General features: G+C 36.7%; 1 protein-coding gene and 2 long non-coding RNA genes across 7 annotated transcripts in view; 2 read left to right on the top strand and 1 right to left on the bottom strand.

Moving 5' to 3' along the window:
* The window catches only part of LOC135296221 (uncharacterized), a 62,619-nt gene extending 58,797 nt beyond the window's left edge, over nucleotides 1–3,822 (bottom strand). The window contains exon 1 of the long non-coding RNA XR_010358270.1: nucleotides 3,041–3,822. This is a non-coding gene — a long non-coding RNA (uncharacterized LOC135296221). The remainder of the gene's footprint in view (nucleotides 1–3,040) is intronic.
* Nucleotides 1–21,977, top strand: part of EYS (eyes shut homolog) — a 797,842-nt gene that overhangs the window by 505,052 nt on the left and 270,813 nt on the right. The window lies entirely within an intron of this gene.
* LOC135296217 (uncharacterized) lies at nucleotides 92–21,833 on the top strand. The gene is made up of 4 exons (XR_010358263.1): nucleotides 92–220; nucleotides 417–544; nucleotides 14,696–14,788; nucleotides 21,094–21,833. It is a non-coding gene; the product is annotated as an uncharacterized LOC135296217 (long non-coding RNA).

Raw genomic sequence — 21,977 nt, 5'->3', positions numbered from 1 at the left:
GTGTGATACCTGGTTCCATTATTGAAGTCACAGTGCTGGGTTTAGAACAGAATAGAGTCATAGAATCAGTAATAGACAGTCTGATTTGGAAGTACTCTTTAAAGGTCCAACCTCCTTGCAATGAGCAGGGATGTCTTCCACTAGATCAGGATACTTAGATCTCCATTCAACCTTGAGTGCTTCCAGCAATGGGGCATCTACCACTTCTCCAGGAAACTTGGTACCGTGTTTCAGCCGTGTTGCTGTAAAACAAATTCTTCATTGTATCTAGTCTGAGTCTGCCCTCTTTTAGTTTTAAATCATTACCCCTTTGTCCCATTGCTACAAAAAGCATCGAAAGGCCTCAACAAAATCTCCCCAGAGCATTGTTTACTTCAGGCAGAGAACAGAGATATCTGTCTATCTCTAAATTTCAGGATGTCCAGAAGTTGTCAGAACATCATATTCTTAAAGATTCTTGCTTTGTGGGAGCTTCTATTGGATACAGCACAAGAAGACTGAAGTAAATCAGTTCCTGTTCTCAATTCCTTTGGATTTTTCATAGGTAAATAGTTATTGTCTCCCACCTTTGAGAGATAGAACACATGGAGCCCCTTTGCCACAAGGAAAGAATAAGGGAACACCACAGCATGCCACTTAGATGTTGGATTTAGTAAGGGGACAGAAAAAAAGAAAACATTGTGCACATACACAGATGCACAATTAACTGAGATGCACAATTAACTGAGATGCATCTCTCCTGCTGGATGAGCAGGCATTACTGAGCTCAGGAGTGCACAGCTCTGGCCACTGTGAGTACTGGGGTCTAACCAGTAGCTTGGAACAAATACAAAACTGCTGCACCTCAGGTCCTCTGCATCCCACATAAAAATGTTTCCCTCCCATCTTTGAATTTATTGTAGATTACCTCTCGAAACACTGGGATGGCAATGTGGTGTCTTCATAGACAGATTTTAGCACAGACCATCAATCAAATCACTGTAGAATACTGTTCTGATGCATCTTTCCAGTAGTTTCTGCTACTGTTTTCCTGACTGTTTTCCATGGCACATGCTGAGGCATGGGATATTCTCATTCTCTGAACAGAGAGAACATAATTCTCTCTCCCAGGATTTTTCCTGGGGAAGGCAGTGAGAAGCTCAGAGAAGAAGAGAAAACAATTCTTATTTCTACTTGCTGCTCTTGTTGTTTGGCACATGTAGAATGTGTTATGGAGATTGTTTACTGAGAGTGGTTTGTTAATTAGATTCTGCTGATAGTTGTTTAGATTGATTGGTTAAGTAGGTGAAAGCTGTGTCGTGACTGTCTCCAGACAGTCACGAGTTTTTCTTTGGTATTTTTTTAGTATAGTATCTCTTTAATATAGTATCTCTTTCTTTAATATAGTATAGTATTAGTGTAATATAACATAACTTAATAATGCATTTGTTCAGCCTTCTGAAATCGTGGAGTCAGAGCACATTATTCCCTACGTTGGTGTTGCCCAGCACCGATAAAGGCTCATTGTACTCTTGTCATTTTCCTTGTCGTGTTCTTTTGAAAAGGGTTCCAAAATTTGACCTCTGCACTGTACTCCAGATCAGGGCAAGGCTATGAGTATGCCTTGTTGTCTTCTGTACATCTGTGAGGAGATTTCACATAAGTATTTTATAATGAGTATATTTGAGCCAAGTTTGAAATAAAGTAATAAGCATTAAGAGAAGGAGAAATCAAGTTTTCTATGCATATAAGTACTAAGTTGAGCAACACGTTCATTCCAAACCTGATAATGCTGCATATAATATCTTGAAACCCAAGCCTTATGCTTGGAAATAAGGCAGAAAATTATATATCCACTTTTTTGTTATTATTTTCCAGATGACAAATTAATAACTATTCAGAGCATTTAATAAACTTTCATAATTAATGAAATTCATTCTGAATGAAATTATTCCTAGTCTGTTATAAAAACATTAGAAGATTTTCAGGCTCCAAGAGAAGCAATGTGTACTAGAGTGCTTTATTTTCTGATACTCCTAGCCAGGTATTCTTGGGAATAATATGTATTCGGCATGTTAATCCCAAAATATTCAGGGCTGTACTGCTGTAAAGAGAGTATTAATTATGTATCCAATAGGTTTTGTAATAGCAAAGTAAAAATCCATGCCTTTGTATTCAAAAGAGCCAATAAAATATATTCCAAAATTCTACGTTTAGGTAAAATCAGCTTGTTGTTATACTAGAGGCACTTACGTGCATGTGCCAGCTCTGGATAAACCCTGTGATATGATATAGTGGAGATATATGTGTGTATATGTGTATGTATTTATATATATTCTGTACAAAGAATTAGTATGGACAGAATTAGAAAACATGGCATTGTTGTGAAGATACTTACAAATGACTGTACAGTTAATAAATCTGTTTTCAGATTGATGAAATTTGTTTCAGCAATCTGAAAGTATATGTGTAGCATGCACTTGCATATTTTGCATTCACAATTTTATTATTTTATTTTAGTCTCGATAAAATAACAAAGTTTTAAAGCTAAATTATATTAAATTCTTAAGCTTTTAGGTTATACACTTAAAAATATATTAGAGAGTACACTCTTTTTAAACTCAGTTTACAAGTAAATTTACCTCCATGTCCTCTTCAGGTATCCTGTTAGTATCAGAAAGATCGATACCAGAATGGCCGTGTTTTGCTTATAGTCTGAATTCCAATAGCTTTTCATTATTGTGTTGCATTTTATAACTATTTTCTTAATGCTAAACCATGCTTACTCTTCATTCTTCACTCTTTTTATTTATGTCCATTTATTACATTTGATTGCATCAGTTGTCTTTTGTAATCTGATTACTATATGAATTCTGAACCTTTATGCAACAATTGATTTCTCTGCTGATGCTTATTTCATCTCCAGATTAAGTTAGCTGTTAAAAGATCATTTTGCATTACAAAGGATTTGATCTTATTTATTCACAGAAACTCAACATTTAAAAATTTAAATAAATTTTAAATGTAAATAGGCTTTAAGATGCATTTAGCTATGTCTTACCTTGCCCACAAGATCTTCCTTTTAAAACCAGAGAATAAAAAAAAATCCCCCCCATCAAGAAAAAATATCCAGAACTTTTCCCAAGAACTCCTACAAGTCATTTCTGCATTTGTCCTTTAAAGAAGCACCACCCATGGTGATTTGTTAAGTTCTCCCACCACAATTAAAAAGGAAATGATGTTCTTATTGCAGATTTTCATACCCTTAACACAAACCCTACTCAGATTTCTCTGATATACTCTTGGTTTTTTTGCAGTGCTTTCTATAATCTATTAGTGAGTTACAGTGACTGGTCGGGCAGAATAGATTCTCCCAGCAGTCAGCCTTTGTCACTTTGCAAAAGCAAGGGAAGCAAGTGATCTGACCTTGTGCCATAAGCAAAATGTAAAAAGTGGGATGCTGAGGTTAACATCAGTCCAATTCATCTTTGTTGTCAAGAATAGCCTGAGTTTTCCAAGGTAGGCATGCCTAACTCAGTGTGGGTGTGTAAAGGGTATGCTTCTGGGGATACAAACCTTTTTTGATGTTACAGTGATTGCGAGGGCTTCCTTAAGCATATAGCATTCCCTCTGAACAACATGCTCCTCTTTTCAGAGTTATTTCAGTTGAAAGTTAGATCAAGAATGCTGAAACTACCTGCGTTTAACTCCGCCTGCCTCAGGGTTTGCTGAGTTTAAGAAAGATGTAAAATGTAGTGCCTCTCATGTGATTGCTATCACTTCTTCCCTCAAGGATACAATCATAGGACTTATGAGTGTCTGTAATGTCTCCTACCTCATTGTCTTCTGAGCTGTGATACAGCTACAGTCGAGCAAAAAATTCCTGAACCCTTCAGGCTTAGGAAAAGGAAAAAACATTTAGCAGGGAAAAATAGCAATAGAAATTTCTCAGGGAAAATTTTTGCAGACTCAAACTTGGAAAAAGCAGTAATTTTGCAAGGCTTACAGTTGGTGGGTAAATCTATAAACTTGGTGAGAAATCCAGGAGCTGGATAAAAGTCACTGGGTTCCTAAGCAGGTCTTTGGGATTTTTACAGTATGTTGTAATCATGACACAATTACATAGGGTGGGGAGGGGCTAGACTAGACAGAGCTGTGATTTGTCAGTTTCTGTAAACCATGGAAAGATGGGGATGCAATAATGCCAGCATTCAGCTGAGGGAATGGATTTATATATGTTGAGGTGTTGAATGTTTAAATAGAAGACAAAAGTTGCTAAGAGTCAGAATAGAAGTAGAGATACCATAAGGAAGTGTGTAATAGAAGATAAATTATAACCTTGATCTCCGAAGAAATTTGTTTTGTTGTTTGTTTAGATATTTGGGGTTTGTTTGTTTGGTTGTAGGGATTTTTATGTAAAAAATGAAAACAAACCCGAAAAATTTTGGAACAGGATACACTGTGGAAGAGGACACATTTTCTCCTCTTCCTAAATCACTCTCCTATGTATTTTGGCTTCTTTATCTGTATGCTTTAGTTCCAGCTGCAACTGCCTTTTGGTATGAAAAGTGAAACTTCGAGGATACAACTCAATTAACTTACATGACACAGTTACTTTTTTTTTCTTCCCCTGTAATCTGTACAGTTTCTTAAGTAAGAAACTTTGAAAGTGAGATTGGCATCTTGCAGATATGTGGAGACACAGTCCATTTCACCACAGAGGTGGCAAAAAAATGTGTCAGCACACAAAAGGGAATACCAAACTCAGGACAAGAAAGGGAAAGTGAGATTTCCAAGAAGGATAGTGTTACAACGAGCCCCAGAAGGCGAGGTAATACAGACTGTTAAGATACCCCTTGGTGCAGATTAGAGTGAAAGGACACTGAATGATTGTGTTTGTAACTATATATATATGTAGGGTTTATTTTAGAACAATTTGGTTGCAATAGATATCAGGTATGTAGCCATTTTGGTAATTATTATCTATAATAAGATAGCAACATAAACACATAAAAATATCACTTAAGAAAATGTATGAGGGAAAAAAGATAAAGAAAGGATAAGAATAGAAAAATACGATCACCCATGGATCTGTGATAAGACTTGATTGTCGAAAAGTTATGGTCATAGTCTTGTCAATGTGAAGGTCATGGTCTTCCTCTGTGGAGGGCAGAGGAAACCCATTAAATATAGAATTCAATGGGTGAATATACACTCATGCTTGGTGGGAACACCCAGGTACCGCCCTTGAGAGAAGGAGCTTCAAGTCCTCTGATGGAAGGTTTCAGAAATTAGTCTGGGAGTGCTTTGGGTGTCTTTTATGGGTTATGACACCTTCTAAGACATGACAGCTGCCTTTCAGGTCAGCTCAGGTGAGCCAGTTATGTCTCATTAGAAGGGATGAACAATGTGAATCCCACATGTGAATGTGAATGTTCTGTGTGAATGTGACCTTCCCCAAGGAGGGGAATGAGTGTGAGGGAGAACAGGTGGCATGATAAAAAGCACTATCCCACCCACCTCACAGGATCTGCTGCTTACCTGCCTCAAAGCCTGGCTTGTTGCCTTTGGTGGTGGGTGTTCACACAACTGTCATATGAGGCTTGCTGCTACACACCCAAAAATTCACCTCTTCATCTTGGAGAGTGCAAACCTGGCCTCACAAAAGCACCCTGCTGCCTCCGCAAATGGAGTTTGAAGTCATTATGCATCAACATTTCAGTCTCTCACAGAACAGTATGGTTTTTCAGGTCTTCACTCTGTGTCTTGGTCATGAAAATGACCCGACGTTTGGCAACATGGCTTTAAGGCATGCTGTTGTCAGGAAAAATGTACTACTCAGCTGGACTACCATGCTAAAGTAAAAGGGATTTTTTTTCCTCTCCTGTGGATGTGCACATCATTCTTTGTAAAAATCTTTCAGGTTCAATGAAAAAATTATGGGCATATCAATGACATAATTTGATTTCCTGGTCTTTCTTCACTGCAAAAACTATGCTTTTCCTCACAACTTATGGTGATCATAATGACTGTGTTGAAAGCTTTACTTAATTTCCACAAGAAATTTGTCTAATACAAATAAAGGTTGTATACATGTGAGGATAGTTTTGCAACATATTCTTTTTTCAGGTCATTAATATTGTGGGAGATAGCCCAGCTGATTTTTTATTCCTTTGCTCAACTGCAAAGTTATGATTTATTTTTCTAGTTTTTCTGATACATGTAGATGAGTGTCTATCAAAAGATTTATATTCAAAATGTAAACTGTGATGAATAAAGGAAAGCTGCTGCTATTACAATTATAATCAACTCACCCTGTTGCTTCTAAGTATTTCGATTTACTGACTAATATGATTATTGAAACATCATGGTTTAAGCAATTGAGGAGAATTTAGATTTCATTTTATCCCCACCAGTAGGGCTTGGATAGGAAAATATTCGTTTGCAACTATGAGACCTCTCCACATACATGTTTCTTATGGCACCTGAGGTATGTAAACAGCTTACTGGCAGCAGTGCTTTATTGTTGTTTTCAGCACTATATCATGATGGAGTACTAAGAGCTTGCTGTTATCTTTTTTCAATAAATCTTCCAATTCACCTCCTGAAGCAATGTATTCTATAAAACTGATATTAATTGGTAATATCAGGCATCTTTTCCCTGTATGTTTTCTACAAGCTCATTTGATATTGTAAAGGACAATTTGCTTTGTAAAACTGACAAAAAAGGGGGCCAGAAAACAGCATTAGCGAAAGTGAGAAGGGGAGTGCAAGCCTATGGGATGTGGATTGCATTGTAATTATCAGTTATGGGGTTTTTCCTGCCATGCATTCTTCAGTTGTGGGGGTTTTCCTGCCATGCATTCTTTGAGCTTCCCTTTTTCACATGGACAAATTGTGGTGTCTGTCCCTATAGCAGAGTCCTGCTTCAGCCTACTTAACACTGAGAACAGAAAATTCCTCAGCTAATGCCACCTTTATGAGGTTAATTTTTTTTTCTGGTTATGTTCATCTTGGGTTGTAGTTTCATCTCGCTGATGCTGTTTTGCACACAGTCTTCCAAGAAGTTACATTTATTTACCCCTGAATATCGATCACATATTTACTAAGGCTGTTCACTAAGTTGTTACTTAGTTGTTCACTAAGACAGAACAAGTTTGTGCCTGAATGAAATTAAATTGCTGATCCACATGACCCATGCAGAAACGAGGACAGTTGACTGAATAGTAGTTCTGTATGCCATTCCTGTCTAATTGTGAGTAACTCAGGTTCATTAAGCTTTTCTTTTAGCTGAAGAAGTTATTCAGACTTAATGGCACCTAGTTTTTAGTTCTATATGTTTGATTTAGTTCTATGTATTTATGCAAATAGTAGTATAGTCAACTAATACTTAACTACTACAGTGGTCTAACAACTAAAATAGATTGATTGAACAGATTTATTCCTGAATTTATTCCTGAATGTCAGAGATCTAGTAAGACAAGATAATGAGCCTATGATATCTTAGAACACTTCTGACATTCTTCAATGTAAATGGATAATTCTGAACTCATTCTGGGTTAGATTGTATGAAAATATGATAGACCTGGCTTGGGTGTGTTACTGAGGAAAACACCCCGGGGGGAACATTGATAGCCTGAGATGTCAATTGTTATAAATGCTGAATTTTAATGGTACATCATCACTGAGATGAACTAAGTATAGAAACGAAAGACTCCCAAGGAGAATTCAGCCTTTCTGTATTATGTGTCTATCTCAAGAACATTTCTGATTAGAAAGGTTCAGAAATAGGGGGTCAAAAATGGAAACTGGAAAATTTTCTACCATAAATATCAGGTTGGATTTGAATGTCCTGGAAATTAAATATCTTCTCTTTATTTTGTTTCCCAGACCTCAGTATTCTTACAAGACCCCTGCATGATTTGCAATTTTAGCTCAAAGTCATAAGCAGAGACAATGATTCAGTACCCTGTGTAGCTCTAACACATCACTGACATTCTTGATACTATAATCATGATGCACTGTGCAGAGCCAATCCATTTGCATGAGAGTTGTAGAGCTCCTATACTGAGATTTAATCTGTTTTCCATTTCAACTCTGAGAATTAGTACAGAATATCTAGGAAGGGTGACAGCTCTCAATTCCCATAGATATCTCTTCACTGAGATGCTTGTGGCTTTCATTTCTTTATTCTAAAAATCTATTTATAAGGTAGCCTTGTGTATATCAACAGAGATCACATATTGCACGATCAACATTTAATCAAGGCACTCCAAATAAAAAATAGGATTCTGCTTAAAGGATTTTCAGTTTTGTATTTAATTATACTTAAGGTCTAAACTAAGTGGCCTCTGCTATTTCTCATAGGATGTCTAGGAATAAAAGGAAAGAATTTGTAGACTGACATTCATGGTCTGAGAGTCAGTTCAATTTTGAAAAGTGAATGAGGGTATTGCTAACAGTTTCAGGTAACTGAAAGTGGTTAGTACTGATTTGTGGGAATTAGAAAAATAGAAATGTCTACAAAAACTGAAGAGCTTGATTCATAGCTTTGGAGGAAGCTTAGATTGATGTAAAAATACAACACACATATATTAAACAGAAAAATCATAAACCTATATTTCTATATTTGTAAGTAAAAGTATGCCTTAAGTGAGAAACTGTATTGCTAAGCTGGTGAAAGCTTTATAATGTAAGGGTGTGGTTGTATAAATTAAGTTAAGAGTTTAGAAGTTATAATAGAAGCATTTGTGTAGACCTGAGACAGAAGCCCATTTGATGAAAGTACCCGCAGTGCAGCAAAACTAAATAAAGGTGATAGGTCAAAAAAGCAAAATAAACCTTGTGGTGACTGTCTATTGAGTTAGAAAGTTATATATCGCCTTGTAATGAAGAAACTTCTGACTGCTCTTGAGCTATGGCGGACTGCTTGCTCCTCTAAAATCTCACAGCCTCTGACACTGATGTTTATCTGAGCAATAAATCATTTTTAGCACAATGTTTTCATCCCTTCATTATTAGCAGCAACAATGTCGCTGATTATAGTGAGAATTTAGAATGTCTGTAGTTTCATTTAGGCATCTACATCTTGGATCCCTCATATATTTATCTCTTTTGAAAATACTCTCAGAGCTTGTGAAATCTCTGTCAAGTGAGGTGACCTCAAGGCCCAGTGGACACTGCCATTTTAAAGAGTGTTTCATCACATTTCCGACAAATGTAATAGCCAAAAATGGAACCTCCACCAAGTGCAATGCCTTGAAAAACCATGGCAACTACAGGACAACTAACGGCTCTTTCTGAACTATTAATAGATACCTGATATGCTGATCTGTTAAATTAACTAAGACCTGTTAGTTTTTGTGCTAACTACACATTTAAAAACTATGCAGGGAACTATCACCTTTTTAAAAATCCATTTGGTGTATTTTAGAGTGAATTTTGAAGGTAGTGGGTAGAGATAAACTGGCAGGTATATTTTAGTTACTGACATGCAATTTACATGTATAATTGTATTAGAGCTTGCTATGGATCAATCTCATTTATTGTGTGAAATAGAACTTTCACCTCTTAGAGTACTGGCAATGTGTAAAAAGGGGTCATGGCCTTGTAAGCCTTCCTTCTCCACTTGATCTTGCAGATCCAGTCAATCTGTTCTTGCTGTTCTGGCCAGGTGCCACTTCCAAGGTTAACCAGTGTCCTTTATAACAGTTTCTTGCCTTTTTTGACATGATCTGTAATGTTATAATATGTCATTTATGTGTGGTGTTTTAAAATGACATGTGGTAGCTATTGTACATTTTGTTTTATTTTCTGCTAAGTCTTCCAATGCAATTTTCCTTAACACTTAGTACAACCTAAGAAGAGACAGAATTCTTAGCTAATGTTTGTCACCTTCTTAAGCTCAGGTATTATATTGGACTTAATACATATATAAAAAGCTTCTGAATAGCGATTCACACCATTAAATGCCTCTCAAATTGCCATAAAAGGCTTGCCTGCTCATCTCAATTTGAAGCAGAAAGTATTCACTGCTATAATAGATTTTCTGTGATCTACAACGACAGGTTTATAGGTGTTAAGCATCAAAAGGCTTTTTCTAGTTCTGCATTATAGGTATAATCACTTTAAGGCCACTAAAACAGTTAAATTGCTGAACCTCTCATATGTGGAACAGTATTACAGCTCAGTGATATTGTGTTAAATGATGAACCAAAGGTAGAGTGAACTCCAGGGAGATAATAAAAACTAAGTGCATTATTTGGAATTAGTACATAGACTAATTCTGAATTTCCTTTTGCATTCCCATCAATAGTTCTATTCTTGTAAACAGCCATAAAGAATTTCTCGCAATCTGTATGTGCCCGTTAATGGAAAACAGTTTTGCTGTAAAAGTATTAAACAGAAAAGACAGGTCTATGTTGTAGCATATCTACCAAAATCTTATTCATGTACTAATGAAACGTAGGGTATATGGGTATGTGTCAGAATAATTAGAAAACTTAAACTTTTGCTTACTCTTTTATGGCTTCCTTTACTTTCATACTATTCTCCACAGACAGTTAAATCAAATTACATTACCTTAGATTTACTCACCCACTGTAGTCAGGTGGAAGAAAAAGATAATAAAACACTCTCTTGCTTATTCTGTAGTGTTACACTTTTGTGTCTGGTTTTAATCCCTTTAATGATTCTTTAGTCTTGTAAGTTACTGAGTTTTGCCTTGGTGTCTAAGAGAAAGAAGTGTGTTATTTAAACTCCTGTCCTTTATCATTAGATAACCTGTCTACAGGATGGGAGCATTAACTTGCTGAGGAAATTCTCTTAAAGAAAGTTATAGCTGTAGGTTTTAAATTAATTCTCCTCTTCTCATGATTGTGGTGCCATATTCTCATTCCTTTTTAAAGATTTTTCTTGAAAACACAGCAATTTGAACCTTAGAGAGTAGCTTAAAAGTAAAAGTTGTAAGGCAACATTGAAAATTGTGAGAGAACAATGCATTTATATAAACAGCAGTCTTCTGTAAACAAAGGAAAGATAAAGTTAAGATTTACTTACTTAAGTTTGCTGCACTTAATTACAGAAAGAAACCTCAAAAAAAAGAGGTAATTTTGCACCGTGATTGCTTTTTTTTTTTATCTTTATATGTTAAACATCCATTGCACTGATGATGAGAACTTGGTTCAGAGTTTAGTTTTCTTTAAAGAAAATCCCTCCACATATTCAGTGAAGATCATAGCTCTAAATGTATGCACAATTGCAACACACCTGACATAGCCAACAGCAGCTACAAGGTTAATCTGTCATGAAATTATCTACTTCTACTTCAGGCAAGAGAATACTTTACCAGCACATTAGCTGCATCATCTGGAACACAGAAGGCAGTGGAGCATCTTTGCAGTTATTCCAAGTGAAAAGAAGTTATTCCAATTGAATTTATTGTATTTTTTGCTGAGAACAAGTTTTTGTTTTTCTTTTTCAAAACTCTGAAGTAGTTCACTTAACAAGAAAAGTTGTATCTATGCTAATGATGAAGTGCTAGGTCAGGAAAAAGTTTCAGTTCACAGTCTTCTTGATTCAGCTCTTTAAGGACATGTTCTTGGAGAGCAGCTATTGCTTAAGTACTGCCTACCCCTCTCATTAAATTCTGCAGCAGCCAAGCTCAAGACTCTTTCATACAGAGGAGAGCAGCAGCTACAAAAATGTCTGCCACATAGACCAGGCACAAAGTATCCCAGCCATTCATACTGAAGGTGAGTTCACATGTTGGTTTAATAATAATGATGCAGGTCTTGTCTATAGTTCCCTGCAGCCCTCCAAGTCTGGACCTTGCAATGGCCTTTGGTCCTCACAGTGTAGAAAACAGAGTTTTGGTCTAGGGTATATTTTACACATAAATGTCTAAGATGTGCTGCAAAAGCAAACAAACGCATTTACACTACCATGGTTAAGAGACACCATTCTGAAAATGTCTTCCCAGAAGCCATGACCCAAAGTTAGTTACTTGAATGAGCAAATGAAAGCGTTCCAAAAAACATTCAAAGTCATACAGGATGCTGGACATAAAATCTGCTCAAGAGATTGACCTATTGTTTACCAATAGAGATTGAGAAGAAGAAATAAAGTGAATATAACACTGTCAGTAATCTAAACAGGTAAATTCAAACTTTTCATCACTAAAAGACACACAGACAAAATTTACATAGAGTGTAAATGAACCTGTCAAGAAATATCAACTATATCTTTCTGTTATAGGAAAATCTCTACAGCTTGCTGTAGGTATTTATTGCTCTCCCATAAGCCTGATGCTGGTTGCCAAGCAACCACAGCCATTTTGTTACATGTATTCAATATGTACTACTACTGTTTTTCTTTCTTCTTGTCTTAAAATTAATTATGAGAAAATTCATCAGCTTCAATGCAGTTCTTCATTATGGTTCTTCTCAGCATTACATATAATCTATATTGAACAATCTGTGAAAGAAGTCCTAAGATGGCCTTTTATGACAAAATTAAATTTTGTTAAAGTATTATGTGTATGAAATTTTTGAGACATTATCTTTCTATCAGGAACTAAGCAATAGATAAGGATAGAGAAAAATTCAATAAAGTTAGTTTGGTATGTACCCTTCCCCTTTACAGGATGTAAAATGCATAAAGTCAACACTAAACAGTTATTGAAGGCTGCTATTTTTGATAGCAGAAAAGCAGATATGTTAACTTACACAAACTAATGAGACACTGGTGAATCAGACAGTGTTTTTATTTAGATTAGGTTTCTACTAGAAATCTTATCTGAGATCAAAACACAGCCACAATTTGGGACTTGTCATACTCAAACCTCTGAGTAGTTCTTCTGAGAGATTTGATAAATCTGAAAGACAATTTGCAACACAGTGTAGTAAAAACATGAAATGTTTGTATTCTTGAGTTTTCTGCTAGCTTGGAATCAACCTTAAAATAGCCTTTTTTTCCTGAATAATCTGTAGATGAAACTGAACATGTACTAAAATATTTTCCAGGATTGAAGTGACTTTTCTTGTTATCTTGGCATTATGTATATATTTATTAGAGAGAAGTTTCTTGACACAATCCATTTTATTCTGATGACTGAAAAGTAAACAGCCTCTTAAGGCTTTGAAAAAATGGTTCATTTAATTTCCTAAAATTTTAAGGACTTGTTCAGCAAAGAAAGGGTGTAAGGAACTTGGCTGTAAAATATTATTTTTCATAGAATATGAAATTAGAATATTACTGGTTCAGTAATGTCAGAGGCTTCTGTTTGGAATCATCAGTGGATAAAATTTTACCCTATATTATTACTTTCTAGGTTAACATAGAAACTAGGACTAGAAACAATTCAGTGATGAGTAAAACCCTGATGTGGTATCCCTTCTGTCCTTCAGCTGAGCAGAAAAAATATAATTTTCTGTAATCAAAATTCAACTACATAATTTAGTGCTTCAGGTGAATTTTAAACAAACAGCAAAGAATGGGGTGAGGGAATCAGTGATATAAAATCTGGAGGAATGTATTGAATGAATATATGAGACAAATTAATTATTGCATTCTTATTTCAGTGTACAGAAAAGCAGTAGTACGACTTTATTTTATCCAGAAAACTGTAGTGCTTGATTCTTATGTTCACTGGATTTGAGGTCATCTCATATTCCTTGAATTTGAAACTTCCTTCTCTAAAAGATTAGGTGATTGGAGGAACTGTGAGAGAAGATGAAGGTCAATATTTCATTCAATTGAGTTTCTCTTGTTCTGCATGATGAATAGATACTTCTCAGAACCTTGCAGTTGGATGGTTTTTACCAGTTTTAGGGCCAACATTGCCCCAGGCAGCTTCTTTTCTTACTCTCCCCGGCTTTCCAGGACATTTAAGGTAACTATTAATCAAATCAGAAAAGTCAGCTTTGCTGATAAAATTTGGAAGAGATACTGTTCATCTTACACATGATCATTTAAGAGATCATCAAAAGTCCACAGTCCTTAGCAAGACTTTAGACACCATCATGACTTACCTTGGAGATTAACGATATTATCTGTGTGGGATCTAGGTAGTCAGTGCAGCCCAGTAAATATGCTGTCTGCCCTGACCTGGCAGTCAGGGGCTTAGACTCACTCTGGCCTGATCTGGGTGTTGCTGGTTTAACCCTTGTGCTGGGGCCAGTGGCTGCTGCCTCCCCTGCTCCAGCTTTAGCCTTGTGGTGGCCCCACTGGGGAAGGGGTGACAACCCCCACCACCATCACTGCCTGATAATGCACAGCCCTTTGTGTGCATGGGGCTGGTGTGGGGCTGCAGGCCACTGTAAGGCTGGAGCTGGCAGTCTGGGAGAAGGAAAAAGGCTGTCACAGGGAAACATTTAAAAAGAACCCAAAGTAGTGACCAAGCTTGAGGAAAAAAGAAATGTGACAGTTTTTCTGGTGAAGACCTGAGGTGTTGACAGCTGACTGTGACCCCCTGCAAACTCTCACCCTCATCACTGCTGAGGAAGACTGAAATGTCAACCACAGGACCCAGTAGGACACAGGAAGGATGAATATAACAGCTAAGAAAAGGGACAGATAACAGGAAAACTTTATTATATAACAATTCAAATGTTAATACAGCATTTCCATATTAATTACACAGCATAGGGTATGAGACCTTTAAAACACTGATGTCTAGTCCCCACGTAAGTGCTGTTTTCTCTTTTGCTTATGGCAGGATCTGAAGTATGACACCAGACTGCCTCTATGCAGAGAAATAGATGTTTTTAGGATGTGATTCATCTGAAGAAATGCATCTAAAATTATTCAGGTAAATCATGTTGCAGAAATTCCTCTCTCCTCATCCACCATAAAGTAAATCTGAGTCATCCTGTGCCTCCCTTCTCTCAGATAAGTGCCCTCATCTAAGGCTACAAAATCTATACTTTCCTCCTCACTTACATTTTTCATTAATTTTGCCACTCCAAGGGACAAAATGCCCTCTGGGCTAGCTTTCTATCTAGTAGCTGGGACATTTGCTAATACATAGAGGACAGAGATACTGAGTCCCAGACCTAGGAAAAAAATTAACCTGGATCTTCCGCTGGCTGAACAGTATAATAATTGCTTTGTAGCATAAAAGATGAACAGTGCCACTGCCTCCACCTTTGTGGAACTGCTGTAAAAGAGAATAATGATCCCTGTTTAGTTCTTTGAAAGTGCAATTGTGCATGTCAACCCCCAGGACAAAATTCTGGCCTTCAGCATCCAGGTGGACAGATCTGCATGCAATCCTTAATCCAATACCTGGCAGCTGAGGAGGGTTTAGCATCCCAGCTACGGCTTTTCCTGGTTACTATTATATAGTGCTGGACAGGTTCCTGCTTCATTTTCAGAAGGAACTTTTTGTTTTGGTTTACTGCTTGAAAATGCTTAATTTCACAATTACTGCATATTTCTTGATCCCATTTTGAGGGGCAGAAGGACAGAGTGTAGGGATTTGGTCATGATCACTTTAGAGGAGTTGTTTTATCAGTAATTCCCTGAATTATGTAAGGAAACAAAAGGATATTCTTTATTTAGCAAACTGAATTTTTAGATAGGTAATTTTTACAGTAGTCTTCATTGTTTGAAGCATTGTATATCTGATTTTACTTTTTTTGTCAGACTAAGGAAGAGGTTTATGCCACTAAAGCCATGTTATTTTTTTCTTTTTGTTTTTCTAGACATAATGCAAATGATATAAAATGACCATTGCCTGTCATACACTTCATTTGCAAATGTATCTCCTCTTATTGATTCTTACAAATGTTTTCTCAGGCCAAATCCAAAAATTATGCATTCTTTTTATAACATAGATTTTCTTAGTGTTAAAGATAACTTAAATTCCATTCTCTGTATAGGTGGTACAGTTGTAGTCAATATCCTGTTACAATTCTGATGTTTCTAGCCAGGCAACAACCTTATTCACTAGGCCATAGTGAGATGTCTTGCACATCTCACCCCATTTCTCTGTCCCAGTGGATTTTTCACTTCTGCTGAATGGCATTATTGAGACATGTATATGATCTATGACATGCCTAAGGAAGATGGGAGCTGCAGGTTAAACTTCTCCAGGCAGAGGGGTTTTGTCATATGTATGTTTCTGCCTTGCTTGTGAATGTTTGTGAATTGTCATGTATTCAATATGCCTGCTACGTGTAAGAGAATGCTTTTAATTCCTTCAGAGGGCTTAGCACTGTGCTCCCAAGGGATGAGAAGCCTGCTTTGTACTTTAAATAAGGGTGACAATTCTAAGTCCTCGGATGAAGCTCAGTGTGCTGTTTTAGAGCTGTGTTAACACATTTCCAGTACAGTGAGAAGCTGATATCCATTAGATTTTACTGACAACAGTCAAGTTATAAATATCAGGTCATTTTTGGTATTGTCTTTAGAAAGTTGATAAAATTTGAAACTATGCTAAAGGAAAAGTTTCATAATGCACCTCATGGAAAGATAAGCCATGGAGTTTCCTTCATGAGAATGAAGATTTTAATACTAGAAATTGGTAATACTGAGATTTTACTTTCATGTAAAACATTGAATTTGAGTATTTGAAGGACATAAGATGAATTTTTTATGTTTTGGTTCACAAAGCATCAAAAAATTTAAAAGTATTAAATTGAAAAATAATAACTTAGGAGTGGGCTATAAAAGACACAAGCTAGATGTTTAATTTTTCCTTATATTTGTGAGAGAATTTTAACATGTTTTCCAGATATTTTTAATATTTCTCCAATATTTATTTATAGTATTAGATATAAAGAAATAGTCATATTGATAGTCATTATCAGCTAGATTGAAATTTCAAGGTAACCAGATTGACTATAAATTTCCCAGCCTATAAAGAGAAAGAAAGAAAGGACCTTTACAAAACAATTAATGAAGACAATTAATGACATCACCAGTAAGAATCAATATTTCTCTAACACTGTAAAGACCATCCTAAATAATACACACATTGTGTACCACCATACAATAGATTAAACTGAAAATTTCTCTGTGTAGAGCTAATATCAATTTTCAGGATAAAGATTTTTTATTCCAGGGTCCTTCTGGTTTTCATTAATATCTGTTGCTCTCCAAAGTGTGCACAGAACTTGTTCCTGTTATTATAAAATGTATTGCAACTGTTTTGTTACTTTTGGCATATTAGAAATTGAAAATAATGAATGTTAAATACAATAGTGCTTCTTTTTAATTAAGTGATTTTCACATTAATATTTTTGGTGAAAATCATATTTATCATACAAATAGCTTTCAGATGCAGCTATCTTTAGTTTTTACATTTTGTGTGTCTAAAATTACTTGTTTCAGTTGTCTGCATTTAGTGTGCCTAAAATTCCTAACTAATCTAACGAAGACTTAGAAGAAAATTTTAAACACAGTTGGATGAATGAAATGTCATTGTATCCAAAATTACAATAAACATTTCTTCCAAATTTTATTTGGTGTGAATAATAGGTTTTTCTTTTGTTATCAATATCTGCTGTCAGTTCCCATCTGACTTTCAAAAGAAATTAAATTTGGATGCTCTAGCTCCCGAATAATCTATTTTTGAAGTTTTTTGGCTTTTTTTATCAAAACAGAACTCAGTGTTTACCAAGAAATTCTCAGTGATTCTTGCTATGCGGTATTTAAGTATAAGTGAGTATATGTAGTTTGATTTTCCGGAGTAATCTTTTCTTGGAGGCATTGGGGACAATATTGTTTTTCTTAAATTGTTTTTTATATAGACAGTGTAAACCATGGGCTTACCAGAGGTGAATTTTAAATTTCTGAGAAAGTTAACAAATACATTTAGATGGAAGTACTTGGCATATTGCCAGATTATGCAGAAGACCAAACAGCAGAAAAGGAATAGCTAAGAATTTTGCAAAGGCTTGACTGTGAAATTAGATTATTTCCAGCCCCTATACAAATTGTAATTTTGTACCTCAGTCCTTCCTCAAATATTTCTGTTTGACTGTTTACATTTCATGGATATGGGAGATTTCTGAAGCAAATTAGTTTTGTGTTTTACATTCACCTCATTTACAAAGTTTTTTATTTGTTAGAATATAAATATGGAAACTGGTTTTAGTGCTATGCACAAGATATCAAAATAGACTGGATTTACTCCTACTTTATATAATTTCAACAAAATAAACAATCATCAGAAAATTATGTAAAAGTTACAAAACATAACTTTTAAACAGTGATTCTTCTGTACCCAGCTTCTTGTTTTCTAATTTTTATCTTTAAAGGATGATGGCATATTAGGAAATACATTACCCGAAGTTATAGAGATCTGGTCCTTTCAAATTCACAACAATAAGGAAACCTTCCTAAAGCAGATCAGAGTTTAAGTGGTGTTGCTATTGCAGGCACAGAGATTTATAGAACTATACAAAAACTCCTGATCTCTACTAGGTCAAGACTCTTTCCATATAGACATAAGTCATTTCCCAAGTGACCAAGATGAGATGGTGATCTGGAATATTTTAGTAGTGGGAGCTTTGCAGTTTTCTTTCTGTACTTTTAGAAGGCTTTCCTTCTGTTCTTTTAGAAAGTCTTCTTGGGTTTGAGTGAAATGGGAATTCTTCTCCATTGACTGAACAGGATGACAATGTGGTCTAAATCCACATACTAGAACAGAGGAAGATAATTACTCTGATTAATATGGACATCAGCAGAGTCTTGCTATATCTCTGGTAAAAGTCAGGGCTAAATCTAAGCAGAGAAATAGGTGCTTTTTCATATTTTAGATTAATTTGTATTTTATAATGAAATATGTTTGAGAAAACTTAGTGGAGAAGTTGAAGTTGCATCTCCTGGGTAGAACTCTCAGCAGAAATGAGTAATGTACACCACTGTAGTAGCTATGACTGTAGGCTTCTAATATGTGAAGATAGACTGCCTATATAAAGAAGACTTTTTTCTTAAGGTAAGAGCTGAAATATAAAACAAAGAGAGGTTGTGAGGATGATTAGGAGGCTGGGCCATGTCTCTTATGAGTAAACACTGAGGAAGTTGGGCCTGTTCCACCTCGAGAAGAGACAACTGAGAGTGGACTTCATTTAAGGCTAAGAGACTTGCAGGAAGGGTGTCGGGAGGATGTTTCCAGGCTCTTCTCAGTGGTGCCAAGCAATAGAAGAAGAGGCAATGGGCAGAAACTTTATGCACAGGAAGTTCCACCTAAATATGAGGAGGAACTTCTTTCTCCATCACTGGAGATATTCAAGAACCATCAGGACACAATCTGCTGCTATGTGCTCTAGGATAATCCTGCCTGAGCAAGGAGGTTGGACCAAATGATCCACTGTGGTCTTTTCCAACCCTCCCCATCCTGTGATTCTGTGAAAATTTTTTTCTCTATTGCAGACCTAAAAGTAATCATATTCACTGCAAAATAGGAATTGAGGTTTATTTTAATTTTTACCTTAGAGATAAATAGCATCAAGTATAGATATTGTTGTAATCATCTTAATTCCACCTTGATTCTAAGATGCACCAGTTGCACTTAAAGTAATTCCAGACCAAGTAGAATTAACTATAAATTTTAGTATGGCAATTTCTATTCTGGCCATTACTTTATGACCTTTTTAAATTAAATCTGAATAAGATGTCTGAATACATCCATCTGAATACTAGTACTGGGAAGATTATTTGGAAAATTTTAAACTTTGAAGACAATGATCCTTTTAAATACTTGGCCTCTCATTTGTCTCTTAGAATTTCTAGGGATCCCTTTGTTTTCCTCTACGTTGTGGAACACCACATCATCAGTGCAAGAAGAGCTACTTCTGTTTTGTATGTGTGACATGAAATTTAAATCTGCCCCTACTTGCCTTATCTTACTTCAGCGCAAGTATAAGCATAAAGCTGACAGGGACTTCTTCATACTGAATTAATTCTTCTGGAGTTGCAGATAAATAGTATAAACACTTTGAATGTACTTCCACCTGAGTTCTGATCACACAGAATCCTGCCTTTTTTTTTCGCAGTTTCAGAAATGCCATCCATATTCCTCTTTATTCTGAAGCTCTTAATACTTACATTCCACTCATCCTAGTGATTGATTCCATTACTATTCATTCCTGATTTCTCCTCTCTGCTCTCTTTCATTTACTATCCAGGATCTTTGCCATGTTTTCTTCATTGTTACTTTCTTATCGGAATCACACTATGTCGTGGTTTAACATAGTTTGGTTTTTAGTTGGGAGGGAGTCCACGAGAACTGGTTCCCTGTGGGGATCTTGGCAGCTTCCTTCTTGGCTTGGCTGAACCAATCAGCTGGCTAATTTTGAATATTGACACCCTGTTGAACCACTTTAGAAAGCTGAACATGCCTCTGAAATCACATTTAAAAAGGAATAAATCCCAGGATAAGTTGTCTTGCTTCCGGCCTTTGAACAGGTGGCTGGACAGTGGCCAGGCCAGGCCCCACTCTGCCACATGGCCCATGTGGCCTGGTGGGGATGGGTCTGGCCCTGCTCTGCTGCGGCGCTGGCCGCACCACGCTCACTCCTCGGCGCAGCCAGGTCGGCTCAGCCCACAGCAGGGCTCTGCTGAGATACTGCCACCGCTGACTTCTAACCATGGCCAGCAGGCCAGGGCAGGCCATCTTTGTTCGGCTTCAGGTGGATCCAAGCCAGGCTCCAGGAGCCACTGAGCCATCCTGCTGGTCCTGCGGAAGAATCATGTGGAGGAATCACAGAGGCAGCCCGGCAGCCCCAGGCTGAAATTGAATGTGGCAGGGGCTGCCGGGCTGCCTCTGTTCTTGTCCGCATGATTTTGGCAGAGGCTGGAAAACAGCTATGCAGCCAGAGCGGCTGCCCAGCAGAGACCACATAATAATCTGCAGGCCCGAGCGAGATATTAACTCTTTCTGTGCACATGAAACTTGCAGACATTGATCCTCTCTCAAGTGAGAGAAAAAGGGAAGGATGAAGACACATAAAGAAAAAAACATAGGTTAGTGAAGAAAGAGTGAAATCCTAGATGGGAGGAGAATGAGGAGATATCTTAGTCTTGGGCTGAAATTCTCTTGAAAGGCAATGGTGAAGATACAATTGATACATCAGACTTTGGTTTTTTTCCCTGTAATTCATGAAGGTTGAGCTATGAGCAGAGGCACCCATGTTGAGGCAAGCAGATGTTGAAGTAGCTGTGATCCAGTGAGAAGCCTGAACAGAGATAGGAGAGAAATGAGAAACCTTGCCCCAGGGATGAAAGAATAAAACCTCTGTTCCAGAGATAAAAGAAGTTTTTGTTTCTATGCTATAACAGCTCATCCTTAAAATTGTACTCCAATAAACTGAAGTGACCCATGGTGTTAGTTGTGGGAAAACTACAAAATTGTGGGAGGGACTTCACGATTGCAGATATCTGGGCAGCTGCTATTCATGAAAATTAAAACCACAAGAGAACTCTTTCTTGTAGAAAAGTCTCCATGGCATGGCAGAAAAAACTTGTAAGTGGACTGAAGAAAGATTATTTTAAAAGTGGTAAACTGACTGAAAACACCATATTTGTCTCTTTACATTGCCAGTGGGGAAAAAAAAAAAGTGCAGGGGAGGAGAAGTGTTTTGAAGGTTTATTCTGATTTCTTATAAATTTTCTTTCAGTTCTGTTAATAAAGTTTTCATTATACCTTTTAAAGGTTTGAGCCTGCTTTGCTCTCGCCCTAATCCTTATCTCGCAGCAGAAAATGAGTAAATAATTCTAGTGGGTGCACTGGTGTTAGGCCAGCACTAGACCCACCACATTAATTGGTGCATTGGCTGGGAAACTCAGATTGGTGAACAAAAACCACTACACTTAACTGGTGTTTCTGCCCAGTTTAACCAAAACCACTACACAGTATATTCCTAATTTGTCAACTAGCTTACACCCCAGAGGGAGGAGAGCCCTTTTTATGTTCTTTGCTCCATGTGTGCCTTTGAAGGTATTCTAAATTTGATCAGTGTTTCCAGCTTTTGATGTTGTCATCTTAATTT

The sequence above is a fragment of the Passer domesticus genome, chromosome 3 (assembly GCF_036417665.1).
Source record: "Passer domesticus isolate bPasDom1 chromosome 3, bPasDom1.hap1, whole genome shotgun sequence".
NCBI classification, from domain to species: domain Eukaryota; kingdom Metazoa; phylum Chordata; class Aves; order Passeriformes; family Passeridae; genus Passer; species Passer domesticus.
Note: the sequence above shows the minus strand (reverse complement) of the source record. Positions and strands in the feature narration are given on the sequence as shown.